A 23,310-nucleotide genomic window follows, 5' to 3' on the forward strand; every position below is an offset into this window, starting at 1 on the left:
ACTATTATTACAGTCATTGTCCAGATGAGGAACTTGGTACAAAGAGGATAAAATAACTTTCCCAGGATGACCCACCTGATGGCTAGCAGAGTTGGGAGTTGAACCCAGGCAGTTTGACTCTAGAGTTTGGTACTATGCTGTCTGGCGATGAAGAGTTAAAATTGGAGATTTTTTTAGAACAACCAGTTTCCAGATGTCCTTTAAGTTACCACGTGGAAACATGTTGTGTTTATTCTGTATGTGGCATCAGAGTAGATCAAGAATCTATGGCTGGGGACTTACATTGTTAAGCAGTTTCCATCTCATATAAAGAACTTGGGAATAGTTCAACAAGGGGTTGGGATGCTGTAGAAGATAGAGTTGATCACCTATACCCATAGCCATCTTCCCTTTTTCTTTGCTTATAAACCTATTTTTTGTTCAGAGGGCACTGGGTTCATTTCCAAGGCATGATTCACACTTGGATAAGGCCAGCTGTGGCAGTCCTATACCCCTCTGCCAATGATTGGTTAAGGGATGGGCATGTGATCCTGTTCTGACCAATGAGATACTAGAGAAGTCTTCTGGGGCCTTGGGAAAGTTTTCCATTTATGAAAAGGGAGAGATACATGAGTGGAAAGCCTCTGGTGTGCACCACTTTTCTTCTTGTTTTAATAGTATCAGATGAGAGAAAGGTAATTGAGCCAATGGGGAAAAGAGGCACTGATTTCCTCCAAGATGGAAAGAGCCTTGGAGCTTGGTGACTCTCTTGAGTAACTAACCAACCCTGGTGCCACTTCCCTTCAGACTTTTTGTTAAGTGAGATGTTTAAAGTTTGTATTGCTTAAATATGCTGTTCCTTGTGACTTGAGTCATCCTGATACAGCTGCCTTGGAAGATAATGGGTTTAATGGCCTTGAAGAAATGCAAGCAGAACTTGGAAGCCTACTTATCAGGAATATAGTAGCATAGGCCCAGGCTTTAGAGGGGGCTTTACTAGAGGACAGTTAAGGTCACTTCTAGCCCTAACTGTCTATGATTGTCTTCGTGCCCCTCTCCAACCTCGGCACAGTCAGTCTGTGTGACCCCCTAAGTCTGTGTGTATTGAGCCAGGCTGGCAGCCGCAGTTGACATTCTCTATGAGTCACTTGTAGTGTCAGGCCCTTGTCAAAAGGCAGAGGCTGTGATGTCACAGTTCCTCCAATGACACAGCATCAGGGGACAGCCAGAAATAGACATGTGGAAGCCCTTGCCACTGGCGCTCTCTTGTACTCTGACACAAGTCACATTTCTCTTAGCTCAGGCGCCAGGCTGCTGGAGAATTGGAGGACCAAAATAGACCGGACGTCTAGTCACCCTCCTAGAATTCCCCATCTGCTCTGACGAAGTTCTGGGGACACCCAAGGTGAAACTCGCCTAGCAGAACATTAAGAAAGTGATAGAGATTTAGCTGGGCTTCTGTTCCTAATCACAGTGGGCCACTCACAGAGGAAGGCACTGAGAAAATGTCTTGAGTCAGCTTTGTCCTCAGTGCATTCCTGAGAGCTGAGGTTGGGAGGTGTTGGAGACTACGGTCCATTTCCTCTCTGGCATCTTGGTGCTGCAGACGGTTGGTGGCTGCTGAATGTAGCAGCCAGACCCTTTCCATGCCAGCCTGATGGAATGCAACGAAGCCGGAGATTCCTGGCACTTCTGCTTGGAAACAGCTTTTACATAATGTTGTGGACACAACGACAGGCTGGTGACAGTGACACACGGGTTGGTAAAGAATTATCAGAGACTGAAAAAAGTTTAGGAAAGTTTAATAGGGATGCTGCTATAGGCAGCAGCAGGCCGCACAGGTGAGAGGTGCCTGCTTGAGCACCAAGGGTGGACCTGCAGGGTCTTTTACTTGGGGAAGGGGCTGTGCATGCAAGGAGTAGGGGCTGCCTGATCAGTTCATGCAGATACCTGATTGGTTGTAAGATCTATCAGGGACTTCTCTGAACAATAGGTTTTACCACTTTGATAAGGGCAGGATATGAGACCTGTCCCCTAGAGTATTGTGAGCCTAGCTATCTCCTGGGGTGATGAGTTTTGTCAGGGTAAACACACATCAAGAGATGTTTTTATCTTGCAGAAATGGCAGGTATGCGGAGGGCCCTGTGGTGGGGAGTGGGGGTTAAGGTGTCACTGGCTCCAGGCACACAAAGAGCCCAGGGGTAGGGGTTTCATGACTCCAGAGAGTACCAGCCAGCTGCACACATAGTATCAATTATCATGGCAGCAGATACTTGTTGGGATTTTAGGGGATCGGTAAATAGTGTATCTACCTTCTTCCCTAAATCTAAGCCAATTCAGAGATGGATGTGAAAATCAGGAAAATGGATGTCAGATGTCAGCTTTGTTATTGATGAAAGTTAGGCTGGAGGATTTGGCGTAGGGATGAGGGAACAGTGAATGTTCTAATACTGCATCCCAGAAAAGAACATTCTCAGACCAGGACAAGACGTGCAATCACAGACCTCCCCTTACAGGGTGGGAATCTCCTTTGTTGAGCCTAATGCATGACTAAGAGCAGACTCCAAAGTACCTTTCCAAATGCACATTCTCATAAGTCTCCTCTCCCTTGAGAAGTATGAGTAAAAGTGGGAAAAGAGGCCAGGAGTGTTAGTCTAGCTGAAGTCCCTGCACATGGAAACAAGCTGAGTGAGAAAATAAGTGTTTCTCCCAACCTTACTGGCCGAGTCTTTAATATTTTCTAGGTCCCGTGCCAAGTACCTGTATTGGCTGTACAGTTTCATTTCCTTTCCAACCTTATAAGTGAAGTACTAGTATTATCTTCATCTTACAGATGAAGAAACTGTGGCCCAGAAAGACGGAACTTGGCTGAGGTGACACACCCAGTATGTGGTGAGATGGAACCCAGATGGAGGTGTATATGAGGCCAGAACCAGACTTGTACGCACCATGCTGTAGAACATCCTTGTCAGGACTGCGCACTGTAGTTGGGGTGCCATGAAGAGATGGAAGAACATGGGGTCCTTGATCAGGGTTCTTGGGCTCTGGTCCAGGCTCTGCCACTTAGCCTCCACAGCTACGGTGCCTTCATCTGCAAAATAGGGCTTGTGATGATGCCTTTTCTGAGAAGCTCAGGAAGTCCCAGTAAGGGTCAAGTCAGCTCATGGGCATTAAAGTGTTTTGTAACTGGCGGGTCCAGGGCGCAGATGTGCATTTGGGAGTAGGAGAGCTCTGAGTTCCGTTTCTGTCTCCCCTAATAACTTCCTCAGTGATGTGGTCCAGCTTCTAGACTTTGCCCTGGTGAAATGAGAGCACTAGTCCTTGACTTAACCAACCTCTCCAAGGTGTCGTGATCCTTAAGGGGATAAGGTTAAGACGGTGCTTTCTTTGTGTACTGTAGATACGCAGGAAAAAGGATGAGGACTGTGATTTTTTTGAGATGTGTTGAGGACAGTTTATTTTTTGTGATAAAATGACTTTTTAGACTCCCATTGACTCATTTATCTAAAGAATTTAAATGTTGGTAAATTTGGCTTTGCACCTCAGCAGTTTTATTATTGAAAGTAAAATACTAAAAAATCTTTAGCTTATTCAAATAATTCAACTCAGAAGCATAAACAAAGTGTCAGCTTTGTACTCAGCCTTATGTGATAAGAGGAATAAAATGAAAATATAAACATGCATATGGCACTTACCTGTTTATTACTGTTCTAAATACTTCAAATATATTCATTTATTTAATGTTCACAATAACCCTGTTGAAGGCATATTATTATTTCTGTTTTATAGGTAGGGAGTGGGGGAAACAGAGCCTCAGAGAGGTTAAGTCTCGTGCCCAGGATCTCACAGATCGTAAGCAGCAGAACCAGGGTTTGAACATAAGCAGTGCAGCTTCAGAATCTACTGTCTTAACAATTAGAACAGGGCTTAGAAAGCTTAGTCCCTGTCTTCAAATAGCTTGCAGAACACTTCACAAACCAGTTGAGAGGCAAGAGTTGCACAGGTAATAAATAAATTAGAAAGTGATACAAAGCACTGTTGTATTGAACTATATGTCAGATGATGCTGTCTGGACTACAAGTTAAAAGGAATTCAGAGTAGAACAAGGTTATAGATGTGATATGGGAGAGGTGGTACCTGACCCATGCCTTTGGGCAGTAGGATTTGAATAGGTAGGTGAAATGATAGGTCCATCTCAGCCTAGTGGGTCATTACTTGAGAAAGCATTGGCTAAAAAATATTACTAAACAAAGAAATGTATCATACAAAGAGAATGATTCTAGGAATAAACAGATCACTATATCCTAGACCACTTACTAATCTATGGACTTCAGTGTGCTTCCTCTGTAAGATGCAGATAGTAATTCCAGTGTTTCCTTTCTTACAAAGTAAAACTCATTTTGAAAATCGAAAAGTACCATATACATGTACAATGGGATAATATTTTTAAAATAGTTTGTGTTTTTTTGTCTTCCTGACTACAGGGGCTTTGCCCTAGTTGGCTGGAGGAGTCTGTTGTCTAGAGAAAAGGAGGGCGAGATTAGGAGCACAAGAGGAGGGATACAGACCAAAAGGAACATCCATCAAAGCAGGCCGTGGTCTTGAGAGGGGGCCCGCCTAAAGTCCTTTAGCTGCCTGTTTGGCATATATCAAGAGCAGACTTTAAGGGATGTCTGCCCCGAAGGCCGGGTGGAAGAGCTTTCCCTTTTCTGGCTTCACAGTTAGTGGGAAACAGAAGAAAGAGCAGGGAGTGAGAGAGCCGAGCGCAGAGACAGGGCTCTTAAGTTTCTCACTCCTGTGCTGGCTTTGGCCTGGGAAGCAGGAGGCTCTCAGGGAAACCGTGGCAACACTGACTGTAGATTTGCTTCTTCACCAGCCAGGGCACAAGACAGACCTGCTAGACCCGCATGGTGTAGGATGGTCCCAAGAACACCTGAGAGTGTGTTTGGGGATCTTGCCAGTGTGGGCTACAGTGGTTGGGACAAGCTGGCCCTGCAGTGAAGACTGCAGGTAGACTTGCAGGGTGGGGAGAGTGGGGATCCGTCCAAACCTTAGAGAAGGTGCTAGCAGTAGGGCAGGCGAAGCCCAGGTAGCCAGGGGCCCCCAGTCTGTGTTCTGGTTGAGGAAAAAGAGCAGACTAGAAGCAGTGTCCTGCTGGCTTCTCCTTCTGTCATGTGACCAGAGGGGCAGGCAGACACCAGGTGGGCAAGGGGTGTGAACTCTGGACCACAGCGGGCAGGAGACCATCTTTCTACCTACATCTCACTGCAAACTATGGTAAACCACATATCCTTTTCTTTCTCCTCGTTTTCCTCATACCCAGAATTCCTCTTGCTGGAGAAGCAGGGAGAGCTTATTTGAAAAATTAAAGCAGTTTTTTATCCTGGGGAGACTCATACTACCTAAAGTGACTATTTAGAGAATAAAAGCAGACAGAATTTAAACTAGATTGATCATTTTGTTCATTTTTCTACTGTCAGATTTCATTTGTTATAGACAAAATTTCAGTTATGAACAAAATAAATTAATTTTCTGTCTTCATCCAAGTTGAAGAGTGAACAAAGTTATGTGATCCTATTATATATAATGGTGGTGGTGTTAAACAATTCTGACTGAAAGTAACACATCTAAATATTGAATTTTTAAATATTTAAGCAACATTAACCTTTAGCTGAAACAAGATAATACGTGTAAAAGTTCCTGGCACATATTAAATGTTAGGTGAATATTAATTACTTTAGTGTTCTTTGGGGACAAGGTAAGGAAACATAACAACGATGTTCTTTGTGTCACATCTCTTGCTTCTGCATTTAGAGACTGAATGTGGGGCAAGATGGACCCAGAAATGCATCACTGCTTTTCCTTTGAGTGATGATAGGAGGAACTGTGTTCCAGAGCAGAGATTCCCAAACCCAGCCCTGCGTGAGAATCATCTAGGCAGCTTATTTAAAAATACAGATTATTTCTCCTCTGTTTCCCCTTGTGCTTATGATTCCGTGTTTCTGGAGAGGTATCAAGGCATCCTTTGAACACCACTAGAAATCTGTTCAGATAGCATTGTGAATACCAGGGCACACTGGGTATCTCCTCAGTTATTTCTTTACCTCTTTGATTGTTGTTGACTCTCACACACTCACGTATGGGTAGACTAGAGAAAGTCTCATTTGATCGTTTTTACAGTTCTATCTGTCTAACCAGCTCATCCTCTGTCAATTCCCTAAATTCCAAAACAAAACAAACGTAAGGGATGATGAGATTTTTGCTGGGCCTAATCAGAGAAAATGCCTTCTCTTCTCTGCTTCAGCAGAGCTCAGAGTCTCCAGAGTCTCTCTTTGGGGTCTGAGCACTTTCTCCCACCTCTGCCTCCACTCTTAGGGTGCTGTTGCCTTACTGTGGCCTCCCCGGCACTTTCTGAGTCATTATTTTCTGTTGGTCACCTGACCAAAACTAATGCCCTGGCTGAAGCTGGCATGTGGCCACTGTGCTGAACATAATCGTTCCAGTAAAAAAACATGGCTGATTAGCATAGAAATCTCCATAAGCCTTTCTATTCTAATTTTGCTTTAGGATTCTGGCCCCTCTCAGAGGTCATGCTAACCTAGTTAAGGCTCTTGGAGAAAATACTGTCGTTCCAGCTCACTGCATTTGCTTTAAAATATATTGTCCTTCAACTGACATGCTAACCAGCAACTTATCATCTGCAACTTTGTGCAAAACCTGAACTGCAGGGCATCATCCGTAATTTAAGCTGGAATCTAGGAAGCTTGGTGAAAATATATGATAAGCACCAAGACATTAAGGTCCTTAAAGTTCTAGCAGTGCGCCCTTCACTCTGGATAAAGTGGAAGGATTTTGATGGAATGTGAAGGATGCTAGCTGCTGAAGTCCCTCCAGTGCTGCTTCCCATGGAGACAGTATTGTATTGTGAGAGCATGAATGTCAGAGTCAGACTTCCTAGTTGAAATTCTTGTTCTACTATGAACAAAGTCTGGGGATCTGGGCAGGTCACTTAGCTTTTTTGTGTGTCACAGGGTATATTTCTATAAAACAGGAGTGATAATAAAATAGTGCACATCTCACTGGGTTACCATGAGGCTTAAACGAGATCATTGCTACAGAGTAATATATGACATATGCTCAATCAATGTTAGCTATTATTGTTATTTAACTATTATGTATGCTCAATGGATATTAGCTATTTTTATTAATAACAGTAACACAACTACAGAAAAATTAATCCTTCATGTGTCTCATTGATATGATTCTTAAACGACTATTTGAGAAAAGATGTCTAGGTGCTGAGACTACAACAATAAATGAGAAGGGATGATTTCTACCTCTGCAAAGATTACATTCAGGAGAGACAGTCTGGAAGTTAATAAGTTATGAATCACTGCAGGTTCAAGAAGAGGGTAGGAGATCACTTTTCAAGGATGGTATAAATTTGTTTTTATTGGTTGGGAGGTTGTAAATTGCTTAGAACAATACCTGATGCCATGTAATAAGCCTGTAATAGTTTTATTTATATTATTGTTATATTAATATAATTTCCACCTGTACTTTAATTATTTTTTTTAATGTTTTAGATCTATTTTTTAAATTTTGTGTATATATATATTTATTGAAGTATGGTCAGTTTACAATGTTGTATCAATTTCTGGTGTACAGTATAATGTTTCAGTCATACATTCACATACATATGTTTGTTTTCATATTCTTTTTCACAAGTTACTACAAGATATTGAATATAATTCCCTGTGCTGTACAGTGTGAACTTGTTGTTTATCTATTTTGTATATATTAGTATCCACAAATCTCGAACTCCCAGTTTATCCCTTCCCACCCCTGGTAACTGTAAGTTTGTTTTCTATGTCTGTTTCTGTTTTGTAAATAAGTTTGTCTTTTTTTTTTTTTTAAAGATTCCATATATAGGTGATATCATATGGTATTTTTCTTTCTCTTTCTGGCTTACTTCACTTAGAACGATGATCTCTAGAAAAAAATGTGGAATGCTTCACGAATTTGCGTGTCATCCTTGCACAGAGGCCACGTTCACCTTCTCTGTATTGTTCCGATTTTAGTACATATGCTGCTGAACTGAGAACTATGCTTGTATTATCTTATTCAAACTTTATGACAAGTTACTGATGAGGAAATCAAAGCTTAGAAAGGATTAAGTAACCTCCCCACTGTCACATAACTTTTATGTGATACAACCACAATTTAAACCAACTTCATTGGCTCTTTGGGAATTCTTGTTTGCTTGATTTGACATGTCATAGCCTGTGTCTCTCAAAGCAATTGCAGAGCTATAAAAAGTCTAGTTTTTCATCGTTTGACTTGTATATTCCAAATCATTCTCTTCTTTTAGGGGAGCACTGGACCTGTCAAATGTTTAGTGATTCCTTGGTTATAACATGTCGCAATGGACTGAATGTTTGTGTCCTCCTCAAGTTCCTACGTTGCACTCCTAACCTTCAATGGGATGGTGTTTGAATGTGTAGGGCTCTTGGGAGGTGATTAGGTTATGAGGGTGAAGCCCTACTGAGTGGGATTCGTGTCCTTATGGAAAAAAAAACCCAGAACACTCCCTTGCCCTTTCTGCTATGTGAGGTTACAGCAAGAAGACAGCCATCCAGGAACCAGGATGTGGACTCTCATCACACGTTGAAGTTGCTGGCACCTTGATCTTGGCCTGTGGGAATTAAACGTTTGTTGCTTAAGCAACCCAGTCTGTGGATTTTTGTTATAGCAGCTTGAACAGACGGACACATATCTTTGGGGGAAGGAGGCCACAACATTTGGTTCCTAGGAATTCCCTATGGTTTGAGCTCTCACTCATTAGTTCATGACCTTGGAAGTTTATTTACCTCACTACCAGGTTTTAGGCAAGACTGCATCTCATCCTTTCTCAAGAAAGTAATTAATTTAAAGATATTCTTGCAGATAAAGAGAATCTATACTCTCCCTTTATGACCTTTAAATAAAGTTAGATTAAAAAAAATCAGTTGAAAAAAACTGTTAAGGTCTTTTAAACCAATTTCTCCAGTTTTTATTTAAAGTAGAGACTCAGGGAAGGGATGGGAATTGCCAAAGTTTACTTGATTAACTACTGTACAGCATGGTAGTTGAGAGTGTGGGCTCTGGAGCCAGGTGGCCTGGGTTTGAGTTCCAATTCTGCTACCTCCTAGCTGTGTAAACCTCTTTGTAAAATGGTGGTAATACTTCATAAGGTTGTTGTGAGGAATAATTGAGTTACTATACGTAAAACACTTGGAACAGAGGCTGGCTCATAGGAGACTATATTTAAGTGTTTACTATTTTTGTTGTTATTGGCAGCACTAGAATTTGAGTCCAGATGGCTTAACTCCCTGCCTAGTGCATTTTTCATTTTCTTGACTTCTCTTCCGTCATGATCTTCTTTGTATCTAGCTGAGGTTCACCTTGCTTTAGTTTGACCCACTGTTCTATTCTCAGTCTGCATGTATGTGTAGTCCTTATGGATAAAACCTTCACATGTTAGGATCATGGGACTCTGGGGTCATATAGACCTGGGATTGAATTCTATCTTTACCCCATAACCGCGTTAGTTAGCCTCCTTGTGCCTCTCATTTTTCCTTTGTAGACTGGAGTTAAAGAAGGATACCTACCAAAGCACCTGTGTAGGTAGGAAGGTGTGGAGAAAAGGGAACCCTCGTGCACTGTTGGTGGGAATGTAAATTGGTGCAGACATAATTTATAACAAATTTGGGAAAAAGTATGGAGGTTCCTGAAAAAATTAAAAATAGAAGTACTGTATGATCTATCCATTCCTCTTCTGGGTATATCCCCAAAGGAAATGAGATCATGTCAAAGAGATACCTGTGCTCCCATGTTAGTCACAGCATTGTTCACGATAGTCAAGATGTGGAAGCAACCTCAATATTCATCCACAGATGAATAGATTTTTAAAAATGAGGTATATACATACAATGGGATTCTTTTTTTAGCCTTGAAAAATGGAAATCTTGCCACTTGCGACAATATGGATGAGCCTTGAGGACGTCATGCTACATGAAATAAGCCAGTCACAGAGGACAAATACTACTTACCACTTACATGATGGATCTGAAATAGTCAAACTCATAGAAGCTGGGAGTGGAATGGTGGTTGCCAGGGGCTGGAAATGGAGGGGTATTAGTCACAGGGCACAAAGTTTCAGTTAGATGAGTAAGTTCTAGGTTTCTACTGTTCAGCCTAGTGCCTGCTTTAGTCCATTCAGGCTGCTGTAACACAATGCCACAGACTAGATAGCTTATAAGCAACAGAAATTTAGTGCTCACAGTTCTGGAAGCTAAAGGTCTGAGACCAGGGTGCCAGCCGGTCAAGTGAGGGCCTTTTTCCAGGTGGCAGACTTGTATCCTCACATGGTGGAATGGACTAGAGATCTCTGCGGTATCTATTTTATAAGAGCAGTAATCCCATTCATGAGGGCTTTACTTTTATGACCTAATTACCTCCCAAAGGTCCCACCTACTAAAAACGTCACTTTTTGGGGTTAGGATGTCAACATATGAATTGAGGGGAATATAAACATTCAAGCTATAGCTGTTTCTATAGTTAACAATACTGTATTGTACTTGAAATTTTGCTAAGAGGGTAGCTCATATGTTAAGTGTTTTATCACAAAAAATAATAATTCATGATTAAGAGGGCAGGAGGAAGCTTTTAGAGATGATGAATATGTTTATGGCAGATTGTGGTAATGATTTCACATGGTGTATACTTATCTCCAAATACATCAAGTTGTACATATTAAATATGTACAGCTTTTTGTATGTCAATCATACCTCAATAAAGTGGCTAAAAGAAAACTCTTACTAGGGTTGCTGACAGAATTAAATGAACTTCTGTGCATAAGAGCACTTAGCAGAATGCCTGACACTTGTTAAGTACTTAATACGTGCCAGTACATTATTATTACTGTTGTTGCAGCTTCTTGTGGAAACTTCTAAGACATAAGAGTATTTTCCTCAAGCAAATTATCTAAATAGGCTTAATCATCAGTGAAAAGAGAGAATGGTCATCTCACAAATAGAACTCCTAAGAGTACAGAGCTAATATGATACTCAGGTGAGTTAGACCTATAATCCCTAAGCATCAGTCCTTGGACCAGATGATTTGGAATTTTGGGGGGAGCTCATTAAAATATGCATTGCTGGGGCCCATCCCATATCTGTTGAATCAGAATATCCTAAGGAAGCAGGTCCCAGGAATTTGTATGTTTTAAGCTTCCTAGGTATACTTTATGGATTGCCAGGTTTGGGCACCACATGATTAGGCAGCTACCTGCATGGAGGGACTTAAAGAGAGCCAAAAGATTGTCTTATAGTATGATTTATGTCTCTCATGACCTTCCATTTGTACTTCCATTTGTCCATCTGTTCACCCCTTCATCAGCCAAACATGTGTTAGTGCCCAGGGTTTGCCTTATAACCCGCTGTCGCTGTGGTTGATGCAAAGATGAATGATCAATGCTCTTAAGGAGTTGACAGTCTGAGGGATTAGATAAATTAACTATAAATAATATATGATGAGCTATAAAATGCTATGGGAGTTCATAAAAATGAACACATTCCAGGTTGTGACAGAAGAATCAGAAGAGCTTTCATTGTATCCAAGGGACTCATCTCCCCTTGGGATCATTCCTGGGTTCAAGCTTCTCCTCCTCCTGACTATTTGCAATCTTACGGTCTCTGTAGCTTTCTGACTCACTCTTCACATATTAGCTTAGAGTTATGTGATTGCTTACATGATATGCTCATGAGCTGAGAGCTCAAAAGTGAAGGCTGCATCTTCGTCACCACCTTGTCCCCCAACCTCCTAGCTAGGTGCCTGGCTCTGGCTGAGTACCTGCAGTAAGCGCTGAGTAAACATTGAAAAAGTTGGTTTGTTGTGGTTATGTAAGGAGGGGAAGCCATGGGAGCAAGCCTTGAGGAGCAGACCTGGGACCAGACCATGGAGCACCTAAAATTTGGATCAAGTTTGGGCTTTAGTTTTTAGGCAGAGAGCCCAAGACTATTTTGGAAGCTATATCCATTGTCTACAGAAAAGGCAGAAAGGGCAAGAACTAAGACAGTGTATCTCAAAGTATGGCAAAGTACAGAGATAATTATAGATATAAACTGTGATGAATTACATTGAATTATGATGTGAGACTATTCCCTTTTCAGCTCCATTTCAGTTCACCTAATTACATCAAGGAGGCATTCTCAATTGGGTACTAGTATTTTATCACCTAACAGTTTCTAATCTACTATTTAACAAAGAGAAAATATACTTCAGGCTCAGAGCGTTGTCAGGTGTATTAGTTATCTATTGCTATAATAATGTATTCAACAAGCATTAAACTTCTGTGTCTTTCAACAATAAACCTTTATTTAGCTTGAGAGTCTGAGATCAACCATTAAGGCCAGTGGTTCCTTTGGTACTGCTCTGGATTTGCTCTCAAGTTTTGCAGTTAGAGTCTCAGCTGACTCTTGGTTGAGGTAACTGCACTGTATTTCATGCATCTCTCATGTCCTTCTGTTAGGGTAGCCTGGGCACATTCTCACTGCAGAGAAGTAATCTCAGTCATGCAAGAGCTTTTCATGCCTCTGTATGTGTCGAATTTGCTAACACACCTCAGCCAGACAGAGAAAGTTCTATGGCTGAATATAGAATCAAAGAATGAAGAAATGGACTCTGCCTACTTAGTGAGAAGAACTTAAAGTTATGTGGCCAAGGGGTGAAAGAATCATTAATGGTATCAGTGTATCTACCATAGCAGCCAAGATTGTCTGGCTAGAATTTTGTAGCATGTTTTTCATTGGTTTTTTTTTTTTTCTTTTTTCGCTTTATTGAGGTATAATTGATAAAATTCTTAAATATTTAAAGGATGCATCATGGTGACTTGATATATGTATACATTATGAAAAATTCTCTATCTAGTTAATGATCACATCCATCACTTCATATATTTGTGTTTTTTTTCTTTTTCTGGTGAGAACTTTAAGTTCTGTTCTGTTAGTGATTTTTAATTATACAGTGCAGCGTTATCAACCATATTTACCATGGTATAAGTAGATCCTCAGAATTTGGTCATCTTTTTAAAAAGTTGAAGTATAGCTGATTTATAATATTCTATTAGTTTCAGATGTACAACAAAATGATGTGGAATTGCTGGATCATAAGGTAGTTCTATTTTTCATTTTTGGGGGACCATCCATTCTGTTTCCTACTGTGACTACTCCAATCTACATTTCCACTAATGGTGTACCAGGGTTCACTTTTTTCCACATCTTCCCCAACAGTTGTTATTTGTGGTCTTCTGGATGATAGCCATTCTTACAGATGTGAGGTGATATCTCATTGTGATTTTGGTTTGCATTTCTCCATTGAGTAGACATGATGAGCATATTTTCATGTGCCTACTGGCCATCTGTATGTCTTCTTTGGAAAAATATCTATTCAGTTCTTCTGCTTATATTTTAATTGAGTTGTTTGGTTTTTTCTGATACTGAGTTGTACAAGCTGTTTATATATTTTAGATATTAACCCCTGTCTGTCATATTATGTGTAAATGTTTTCTCCCATTCAGTAGGTTGTCTGTTCATTTTGTTGATGGTTTCACTTGCTGTGTAAAAGCTTTCAAGTTTAATTAGGTCCCATTCATTTGTTTTTGCTTTTATTTATTTTGCTTTAGGAGACAGATCCAAAAAAATATTGCTACAATTTACATCAAAAAGCATTCTGCCCATATTCTTTTCTGGGGCTTTATGGTTTCAGGTCTTACAGTTAAGTCTTTAATCCATTTTGAATTTATTTTTGTGTATGGTATGAGGAAATGTTCAAATCTCATTATTCTACATATAGCTGTCCAGTTTACCCAGTATGACTTTTTGATGAGACTGTCTTTTCTCCACTATATATTCTTGCCTACTTTGTCAAAGATTAATTGACCATAAGTGTTTGGGTTTATTTCTAGTCTCTATATTCTGTTCCGTTGATCTATGTGTCTGTCTTTATGCCAGTACCATGCTGTTTCAGTTATGATAGCTTTGGAATATAGTGTGAAGTCAGGGAGCATGATATCTCCAGCTTTGTTCTCTTTTCTCAAGATAGCTTGGGCCACTTGGGGCTTTTGTGGTTTCATATAAATTTGAGGATTATTTGTTTTAGTTCTGTGAAAAAAGTCATGGGTATTTTTTAGGGAGTGCATTAAATCTGTTGATTACTTTCAGTAGTATGGATATTTTAACAATACTAATTCTTCCATTCCAAACCCACAGCTAACATCATACTCAGTGGTGAAAAGCTGAAAGCCTTTCCTCTAAAATCAGAAACAAAATAAGGATACTCCCTCTTACCACCCTATTTAACATAGTACTGGAGGTCCTAGCCACAGCAGTCAGACAAGAGAAACACATAAAAGGTATCCACATTAGAAGGGAGGAAGTAAAATTGTCACTATTTGCAGATGACATATATATATATATATATATATATATATATATATATATATATATATATAAAAACCATAAAGTCTTCTGGATAAACATTGGAACTAACAAGTGAATTCAGAAAGTTTGCAGGATACAATATTAATATACAGAAATCTGTTGCTTTTCTATGCACTGATAATGAGCTGTCAGAAAAAGAAAGCACGAAAGCAATCCTGTTTAAAATTGCATCAAAAAGAATAAAATACCTAGGAATAAACTTAACCAAGGAGGTGAAAGACCTATACTCTGAAAACTATGCGACACTGATGAAGGAATTTGAAAATAATACAAAGAAATGGAAAGATACAACTGTTAATTTTTTAAACTATCTTTTTGTGCTAAGTGTTACAAGTTTTCACTATGGTAGTAATAAAAAGATTTTTTTACATTAAATTTATTTGAGACAAATAAGAGATAAGTGGATATAAAGAAAAAGTCTTTTTTAAAAAAATAGCCCATGGGATACCTCCACATGGCAAAAATTGTCAGACAAAGGAAGTGACAAGTTTGGAAAACTCTGAACCAAGATGATTGTAATTGGGACTCTGAACAGGGGATGGATGAAAGAGGTGTTGCAGACTCAGCAAAATAAGCTTAATAACCACAGGTTCAGTTGAGTTCAGTTAAATGAACATGTATTAAGTGTCAACAGCCTGCCTGATGCAGTGGCAGGAGCCAGAGATACAAAAATGAGAACTTGAAGTCCTTGTCCTAAAGCAGTTCATAACCTAGGAGGTGAGAGGCACATAGCAAATAACTTGGACCCACTGTGGTAAATTACATATTGAGTGGCTGTTCCCTGGGTGCCTACAGAAAGGGCACTAAGCTTAGGCTGCTGATGTGCACTGGGGAAGGGCGACCAGCAGGTTCCTTGGAGGAGGCTCTGGAAGAATGAATAGAAGTTTCTTGGCAAGAAGAATGAGCAGAGGCATGGAGAGTATGAAATTCTCTTTGGGAAAAGTTCATTCTTATTGAAGACTGATGTTTAAGACAGGAGAGGAGACTGAAGAGTTGTTGGGTAGCCAGATTGTAGACAGCCCTGTTTGCAACACTAGGCAGCTTAGAATTTTCCCTGTTATGGACAACAGGGAGTCCGTGACGGTTGTCAAGCAGGGAAAAGATACCTATCTATGTCTATGTCTGTATCTATTTATTTATTTATAATATATGTAATATAATATTATAAAATTTTATATATGCATATATTAAAACACCTTATGTATTTACATATAGTACAGATTTATAATATACTTGAAAACACATTTTCCTCTTTTCTTCAAAAATTCCTGCCAAGTGGTTTTACTGCTTTTGTTTTACCAACCCCCAGTAACAGGGGGCTCATTATCCTACAGTTGAGCTTGCTGGAGTCCTCTTAGTAACCAGATAAAGAAGATAGACTTGAGGGACACGAAACTGGAAATAGAGATTGTGCAGTAATCCAGGCGAGGGACAAAAGGGACTGAAATGAGTAGGGAGCGTTCAGATGTAAAGACAGAGGAGAACTGCTTGGGTGAATGTTAAGTGCTGTGAAAATGGGAATCGTACTTGTGCTCACTTTACGGCCCAAACTTACTGCATACACCACTCCAAAACCATGCAGATAGCTATTTTTTTTTTCTTATAATTGGACAAAGCAATGCTGACACCCAGTGGCTGATTCAGATTGCCCACAGCTCCCAGAGAGGATCCCGAGGGAGGGGGATGGACGTCAGCTTGCCCGACCTGGCCGTCAGAGCATCCCAGGCTCCTTCACAGAAAGGGCAAGTCTAAATTCAGCTAGAAACGGCTGGCCTTGTGATGTGGCTGGCACCACACAAAGGATAGTTCCTTGTGAGTTTAATGCAGACAAAAGAGCTAAATTAAACCTGCAGATGAGAACAGCATTGCATCAAAGTCAGCCCCTTCTAAAGCAGAGGCAAAAGCAATTACCCTCAGAGTTCCCTGGAGAGCTCCTATCCAAAGCACCAATAGGAAAATGGAATATTTAATGGTCAGTTTCTCAGTCAAATCAATAGTCTGCTTGTATGGTTGTATTCTAGATGCCCTGCTTTGGATGGAAACCCCTCAGCCCCTATCTTGACAGAGTCAGGATGTGTTAGAACAACAAGAAACTTAACAGATCAGATGGGAAAACAGGTCCAGGGAGGAGAGACGAATTTCCCAAGGTCTCAGAGCAAACTAATAGCACACTGGGTGGATTAAACAACAAACATTTATTATAGTTCCAGTGGCTGAGAAGTCCAGCATCATGGTGCTGGCAGAGTCAGTGTCTGGTGAGGCCTACTTCCTGGTCCATAGATAGCTCTTCTTATTGTGTCCTTCCACTGTGGAAAGGCGCAAGGGAGTTCTTTGGGGTTTCTTTACAAGGGCACTAATCCCATTCATAAGGGTTCCACCCTCACGCCCTTATCTCCTTCCAGAGGCTTCATTCACACCCTAAGATCATCACATTGGGGGTTAGGATTTCAACAAACAAAATTTTTGTTGGGGGAGAGGGACAATCATTCAGTCCATAACAATGGCCACAACTTCAGTTACCATCTGTCTGTTGTCAGTGCCCATCATCTAGTTGATAGCACTATTTGAACATCACAGAGGAATGTTCAGAGACCAAACTCAGAACCTTCTTCCCACAAATTTGGTTTTCCTACAGTATCTGCTATCTTAGTAAGTGATATCACCATCTACCGTGCAAACTGGAAACAGAGGAGGCGTCCTTGACCCTTTTCCCTTGTCCCTATAATTAAAGCATCACAAGGCTTGAATATATTATTTTCCCAATACCCTGTATTTTAATCCACTTCCTAACGTCTCCCCACCATTGCTCTGCCTGCTTCCTGCGTTATTTTTCACTGCAGCACTTACCACCATCTGACACATTTACTTGTTTGCTGATTGTCTCTTTCCTCCCTACCAGAATGTCAGCTTCCATGTCTGCCCTAGTTTATATCCCTTGCCTCTTCCTCAAATATACTCTATTATACTGTATTCTATTATACCCTATTATTTTTTTCATAGCTCTTATCAGCATCTGAAATTATAGTTATTTGCTTATTTATGAGAATAGGAACCTCATCTATCTTGTACACGGTTGTTGACTATTTTAGCAAGAAAAGACCTTTATCTGTTTGGTTCATTACTGGATCTCCAGTCTGAGACCAGTGCCCAGTACAGAGCGAGTACTTGGTGCGTGCTTGTTGAATGAGTAAACATACACATATGTATACATCTGATGGACATATAGTTTTTGGGCAGTGGCAATTTCTAGCAGAGAATGCATAGGGTTAGCAACTGCCTGATTATTGCCTAAAATTCAACTATCTGTGCCTTGTTATTTTTGTGGTTTATAACTGTGGAAGCAAGTGTTACTGATTTGACAAGGACTCAGAAAGACAGGTTAGAAATTTCCTTCCTAATGGAGGAAAAAGAATTTCCTTCCTAATGGAGGAAAAAAAATTATTTTAAACCTGGCTTCTGAAAGGGGAGGTAGGACACCTGAAAGACACAGTCTCAGGCTCTCCGGGTCTGCTGCTTTTATGTTCTGCTGCTTTTCTTTATAGCCAACACCTGTAAGAAAGATGATTGGCTACCAGTTCATGCCACAGCTTAGCTGGTCCTTGACTGGGTCCACTTACTTACTTAAAAAATTACCTGCTCTATTCAAGGTGCTGTGAGGGAGGCAGATGGAAAGTCTCCTAATTCCGCTGTAGTTCATTTCCTGACCCCCCATTTGCGTTCTTCACGTAGCAGTCAGAATGCTCTTCTCTCCCTCTCTTCCTCCCTCTATCCCTCATTGGCTCAATATGTAAAGTTAATTTTTACTCCTTAACAACCCAACACTAGTATTCCTGGCCAGCACTAAGACACCTGTGAGATTATCTAGAGACCCGGACACCTTATGTCCTGTAACTCTGACATTTTTTAAAGCCTTGGGGACTTCTGTAAACAGGGAAAGAAGAGGAAGTATCGTATATAGGAGGTTTTTATGAGTCAAGTGCATGATTTCTTTAAAATGTAAGTTATCTGGAGTCCTAACCTCCCTCCAACTTTGGTGAGTTCCCACTTGTCATAGAATAAATTCCAAACTCCTCACCATGGCCCACAAGGCCTTCCATCTTTGATTTCATCTTCTGTTGCTTTTCCCCACTCACTCATTCTGCTCTGCGACACATGGCCTTTGTTGTGGTTTCTTAACATATCAACCTTTGATCTGTCTTAAGTCTCTGAGTTTATTATCTTCTCTGCCTGGATGTCCGAACTCAGCATGGCTGGCTTCTCCCTTAACTCTGTAGAACTCAGCCCAGACCAGCCCACTCTGCCTGCCCTAGTTAATTCCCCTTTATTCCTTCCTCAGAGATACTCTATTTTATTACATTGTGTTATTCTCTTCATCACTCTTATGAGCATCTGAAATGATATTTATCTTTTTTCATGAGAGTAAGAATCTGTCTCTGTTGTATATGATTGTCCATTCCTGTAGCTCGGAAGAGAGTCTGGCACCTATTAAGTTCTTAGGACACATCTACTGAGTACTTACCAGGTGGCAAACCCTCCTTGAACTCTGCATTAGCTCATTCATTCTCACAGTGACTCCAGTAGGTCACTACTATCATAACCCCTATTTCATAGAAGAAACTGAAGCCCAGAGAAGTTAAGTAACTTGTTTAGGGTACATAGGTAATAAGTTGAAAAGCTGGAATTCTGATTTTATGGCCTTGACCATGGTATTGTACCACCCCCACTCAAAATCCTAGTTTTGGAATAGAATTTGGTGTCACCTGACCACCTCTCCACCATGAAATGCATTGATACGCTCTGTGACATTCTTTCCGAGGTTTCCTAACTTTTCTTGAGCATTGTGGGGACAGAGAACTCACTTCCTTTTGAGTGAACCCACTTCATTATGAGATGTTAATTTCTCCCACATAGAGAGATAAGTCTCCCTCCATATCACTTCTCCCCCAAAGTTCACTTTCCACCTGCTTAGCTACTCCGTGCCCTAGGGAAGCCCATCAGCAGTGCCAAGATCTTCCTCCTGACACTTCTCTCCTCACAGGTGAATAGTGCCAGGGTCTCCCTGGGCGTGGTTTATCTTCCTTACCTTGCAAGGAAGTACACGTATCTGCCCAGGCTAGGTACAGGTGAACCCTTTCTTTGCTCCTATAACTCTTTGGAGAAGCTGGGAGCCAGCCATGAGTTAGTAGGGTTTCTAAACCTATCACATTTGATTTCTCTGAATCTCATCTCACAGCCAGAATGGTAACAAAAAAACCCCATATGGCACAAAGGCAGTTCCTCCCTGGGACTTTGGGAGCCGTTATCGGCTGCTCCTCAGATGATGCTATTAGCATTACTTACAGCTCCCGTTCCTCCTTCACAGCCTGAAATCACAAGCATGGGAGAGGCTGATAAAGAAACTGGCTTATATATGCCTCTCCTTTCATTGCTGATAGGCTTGTCCCTTGTGGGTTTCTTGCAGAATAATGGAAATGTGAAGTGAGGAGGAAAGTTATCATTGGGTTAGGGAGTATGGAAAACCATTGTGATGGGCTGGCTGGGGGTTACTGATTCATGGGCTGGAGGTGGGCAGTGTTCGCAGGCAGAATAAAACATTTGCCCCCAAAAGGCCACATGGTATAGGGAGCACTAGCTGACCTGTGGACTAGTACCAGTTTTATTTATTTGTTGTGTGACCCAGGCAAGTTACTTTAAAATAGGGAAACAAAACCTTGCTGACACAACTGGTATGAGGCTTACTTATACTTCACTGTTTTGGGTGCCACAGGTCCTCAATACACATTAATTCAGGTCAGTTGGACTCAGCTGACGTTTATTTTATTTTTCAAAAGTTGTGAGATTTAAATTTCTATTCCAGACTCACAGACATAGAAAACAAACTATGGTTACCAAAGGGGAAAGGGCAGGGGAGGGATAAATTAGGAGTTTGGGATTAACAGATACACACTACTATATATAAAACAGATAAACAACCAGGACCTACTGTATAGCATGGGGAACTGTTTTCAGTTTCTCATAATAACATATAATGGAAAAGAATCTGAAAAGAAAATATGTGAATATGTGTAAAATTAAATCACTTTGCTATACACCTGAAACCAATATTGTAAATCAACTACACTTTAATGAAAAATTTTAAAAATTAAAAATCTCTATCCCAGATGTCTGGCTTCATCTACTTGTTAAGTAGGGTAGTACTATAGAGAGCTAGAAGAATGTTTATAATGACAATTTAATATGCCTCATGCTTCACAGTTTTGCAAAATGCTTCCCAGTATGCTAATTCACTTAATTCCCTTGACAACCCTGTGAGGTAAGGATACTGATTTTACATTTTACACAGGAGGAAACTAGGACACTGACTATTTAACTTGCCCCAAATCATAGTGAATGAGTGAGTGGTCACTATTTTAGCTCAGAAGACCTGGGCCAGCACCGTGCCTTAAACTCAGGTCGTCTGGCTGTAAACTCTGTTCTGGCTTTCCTTTGTTGAACATCGAGTCCTTTGCTGGGCTTGTAGAAATTGACCTTGTATTACTCATCTCTGTATCCAGAGTAGTGCCTGGCATAAAAGAAGGCACCAAATAGGCAGTTAGAGAATTTTTAGTTTTCAGCAGCTATGGATGATAAATGGATTTTGCAGGAATGGAGTCTAATGAGCCCAGTGTAATGAACAAGACCACTTATAAATGAACCCCTACCTGCCCACCCCAGGACTTGCAGAGGTTATTCACAACCCCATTGCTGATCTTATTTGTGTCTTAAACTGGGACATTTGAGACTTCTACTATGAGAATGATTGGCAGGGGAAAAGTGGCTAGTCCAAAGAATCTGTGTTTTTATAAATAAAAAAGAGAAATGCTGTAAGGGCCAGACATTGCTTAGGGGAGCAGCATGTAGTAGGTGGTGTGCATGTCAATTTCTGATTCAAGCGGTATGGCCTTTTCTGGGTTACGTACCTTTATGCTATACCTATGACTCTAAGGCAACCAGCCTACTCCCTACCCTGCATGACTAGCACTAGTGACAACAGGCTTCCCATCACGCCATTAGTTTGTTATCTCTAGCACTTTCCATCCTTCCATAGTACTAGCCTCCACCACTCCAGACCCGTTGTCTCATCTCCCGCTGATGGCCTTCCCCTTGGGCCTGACCCTTGGCACTACTTCTCTGGTTCTGACTTCTGGCTTCCCTTGTTGATTACCGTGAATTCTGGATTTTGTTTTGTTTTGTTTTTTCCCCCCAACTTCCCTGAGAAACACACAATCTCCTGAGAGTAATTCCCTTCAATTAGCCTCATTTCTTCAAATTGGAATTGACCCTATGGAATCTCTTACTTCTAATGCGTAATGATTCTATTCATTCATCTCTGTATTTGTTCATTCTGTCTTAGTTTGGTTGTGCTGCTGTAACAAAGTACCACAGACTGGATGGCCAGTAAACAGCAGAAATGTATTTTTCGCAGCTCTGGAGGCTGGAAGTCTGTGACCAGAGGGCATGGTCACATTCTCACGAGGACCTCTTCTGGGTGGTGGCCTGCTGTCTTCTCCCTGTAACCTCACATCAAGGGAGTGGGCAAGGGAGCTCTCTTGTGCTTCTCTTATAAGGCCAATTATCCCATCTCAAAGGCCCCACCCGCCTAATACTATCACCTTGGGGGTTAGGATTTCAACATATAAATTTTGGGAGGACATTTGGGTGCCCCCTCCAAAAACACCTTCATTTAATCAACCAATATGTATTATCACCTACTTGCCAGGCACACCAGCACTGGAATACCATGTGACTAGGGCATAGTCCTTGTTCCATGGAGCTCAGCACATAGAAGAGGATGTTGTACAGAGCCTGGTGGTTAACAGCACGTGGGGAGATTTGGGTTCTAAACGCAACTCTGCCACTTGGTAGATGTATAACCTTTATTATCCTGGTCAAGGTACTTAACCTCATTGAGTCCGTTTCTCCATTTGTAAAATGGTGATTTCCATCACCTTGTAGAATTGTTGTGCTATTGAGTGAGATAATCTGTGTCTGATGCTTTGTGCAGTATTTAGCACATATGAAGCACTGAATTGACATGGGCTATTGTTTTTATTAGTGAGGGACACGTAAGTCAAAGGTAATTAGAATATGATGTGATCAGTGCTTTGATAGGGAAAGTGTAGGAAACCCTTATCCAGGTTTCAGAGGGCTTTCAGGAGGTGGTGACACCTAGTCAATACTTTAAGAGACAGCATGAGTAGTCATATGAAACAAATATAGAGCATTCCGGGGGAAAGAAACAGCACGTGCCAAGTCCTGGGGGAGAGAAGCAGCACACACTCTGCACGTAGTTTAGTACGGTGAGAGAGAAGTCTGAGAATGAGTGGGGAGAGCTGAGGGTAGTGTCCAGTTTACTTCCTTTTTCTTGACTCTCCTCTTCCTCCTGCTCCTGCCCCTGCCCAGGCGGTGGCCTCATCTCTACCCTACTTTTCCTCTTGTCACAGGTCTGATTTGCTAGTGGCAAAAGATGCCCGGGAGAAAGTTGCTTCCCCTTGGTGACTTTGTTACAGAATCGCTGATGCAGGTACCCCATGGAAAACTTGGAGCCACGTTCTATTTAGAGACATTCAGCCTACACAGCAGATCCAGCTGCTGCTGTTTGCCTCATTACCCATAAAGGGGATATTTGCATGGAAATAAATGATACTCTTCACCTTGTTCTCCAGGCAGTTTCGTCCTGCAGAGGGCGGGTTGGGAGTGTGAGCAAGAGGTCACTTTTGAGAGGCGCTTCCAAGGACCTCCAGGTCGGAGC

At 41.1% G+C, this 23,310-nt stretch overlaps 1 long non-coding RNA gene and 1 other non-coding gene across 2 annotated transcripts in view; one reads left to right on the forward strand and one right to left on the reverse strand.

Moving 5' to 3' along the window:
• The window catches only part of LOC135321024 (uncharacterized), a 303,283-nt gene that overhangs the window by 275,180 nt on the left and 4,793 nt on the right, over nucleotides 1-23,310 (forward strand). The gene's annotated exons all lie outside the window — the stretch shown is intronic.
• LOC116152425 (U6 spliceosomal RNA) lies at nucleotides 7,978-8,084 on the reverse strand. Its single transcript, XR_004136056.1, has one exon. It is a non-coding gene; the product is annotated as a U6 spliceosomal RNA (small nuclear RNA).

This window comes from Camelus dromedarius, chromosome 3, assembly GCF_036321535.1.
Source record: "Camelus dromedarius isolate mCamDro1 chromosome 3, mCamDro1.pat, whole genome shotgun sequence".
Taxonomy (NCBI): Eukaryota; Metazoa; Chordata; class Mammalia; order Artiodactyla; family Camelidae; genus Camelus; species Camelus dromedarius.